Here is a 2,026-nt window from a genome sequence, read left to right as displayed (position 1 = left end):
TGTCAGCACTCTTGCAACTCTGGGGAGTCAAATAACTCCATATAAGACTTGCCATTTTTCCCCTGTCTTGCCAGTGAGTGGACTTTCATCACCAATAAATTAAGAATGTGCCTGTATTGTATTCTCTGAATCTTTAGAGCTCAAATGAATCTAAATCATTGAACAAATGAAAGTTTTAGATTCCATTTCTAATGAAAAATAAATTTAATCATTTACTTCCTAAAAAATAACAAGAGTTCTGTATGTTTCCCTATAAGCTTATAGTAATTATACCATTCATATATATTATCTAAACATTTATATCTATACAACATATACAAAACACATATACAATCTATATATTTTAACCTAATGAGGAGGTGTTGGTAACCGATTGATATTCAAATTTATGCAGAATACTATTCAATAAAATCACCATTCTTCTTCAAACTGGCTCACCCCTATGTTATCAGTTAGCTCACAACAGTCGACTTATAAAATAAATATAAAGATAAATAAATCTCCGAGCCAAAGACTGCTGGCTAATGTATTTTGCATGTTATAATAAAGCATTTTCTGAATCACACTTTTCTTGTATCAACCCTATTTCATATTTAGCAATCCAAATTTAATCAACATTTTATGTTACTCCTCTTTGCAAATTAACACAACCCTTATCATCACATATACAGAGATATTTGAATTTCTTTATTATATAAAAACTCATATTTACTTTAAACTGCCTATGTAACCTTACAACCTACCTAGTTTGGGGGAAAATTGAAATTATTTTTTGCTAGATTGCCTTTAGGGTGAAGCTTAATAAATATTTATTGAATTGAAATCAACATATAAAAAGAATAATTATAAATACCACTTAACTGTTTATGCCAGGTGTAAAAATAACCAATTTTTTAATAGCTCATCTTATTTAATCCTTAAAAAAATTTTATGAGAGTGATATTTTTTCTGCACCTTATAGATTAAAAGAAGAAGACTGGAAGATCATATTGTTTACCAAAGTCTCACACCTAGAAAGTATTGGTCCTGGGTTGTTGAATTCAAATCCCTAAGTCTGGCTACTGTATTCCATCTACCTAAGTACTCAAAATGGAAAGCTAGATTTTAAAAGGGGCATTTGGTGTTTGATCCTGCCCAGATGACTCCAGTGTTCAATAATTATAAACCACCGATGCCAAAGATATTCCTTTACTACATAATTTAAAAACCGGGTTGAGATCTTTTTTTAAAAATGTGTGTGTGGGTTTTAAGAAAAGTCTGATGCAATTTAAATTTTTCAAGGTCAAGCCTTTAGGTATAATCAAAAGCTATGCAGTGAAGGAGATGTTCACCCTCAAGGGAGATATCTATGCTGGGAAGGGACATGGTTAATGAGTTAATAAAAGCAACTGTTGTTGATTTCTAACAAATGCCTGATGGAAGAAAATGCTTAGAGTGAGTCATTTAGGTGGGTGAACAAACTTACTGGTTCCCCATTGGCAAACACAGGGTAAGTAGTGTCTTAATCTTTCTTTCCAAGAACTAGAAGAGGAGAACTTTGAACAGAAGGGAAAGAAAGCCCTAAAAATATTATGTCACAGAAGTGAAGTAAACAGGCAGAAAAGACTTCTAAAGCTAAGCACTTAGGGACGGAGTGTTAGTAAAGAGAAGTGACTAATTGCATTTTGGTTGCTTCTACAAACTAGCTGAATGGGGAAAACTGTGACGAAAAACAAAACCACAACTGAGAAGTTCTTTTCTTTTTAAAGTGTGGCCTCCAAGCCTCTCCAGTAATTATGCTGTGAGAGAAGAAATTAAGAGTCTTACTAGGTGAGGAGCCTTAAGAGCAGTCTATGCAAAAATACTGTTTTTACTTAGTATGTTGCTCAAGCTGTGTCTTTTTCTGACAATGTTCAGCTACCCTAACATCTATACCAAACTGCATAAGGAATTGTAACCATATTTCAATATGTAATTTATTATAAAATTCCCTTTTTCACCCATCAAAGGGCCAGCCTTCTGCGTCAGTACACAAAAGGATCTGAAC

Source organism: Propithecus coquereli, unplaced genomic scaffold (genome assembly GCF_000956105.1).
Source record: "Propithecus coquereli isolate 6110/MARCELLA unplaced genomic scaffold, Pcoq_1.0 Scaffold415, whole genome shotgun sequence".
Taxonomy (NCBI): Eukaryota; Metazoa; Chordata; class Mammalia; order Primates; family Indriidae; genus Propithecus; species Propithecus coquereli.
Note: the sequence above shows the minus strand (reverse complement) of the source record.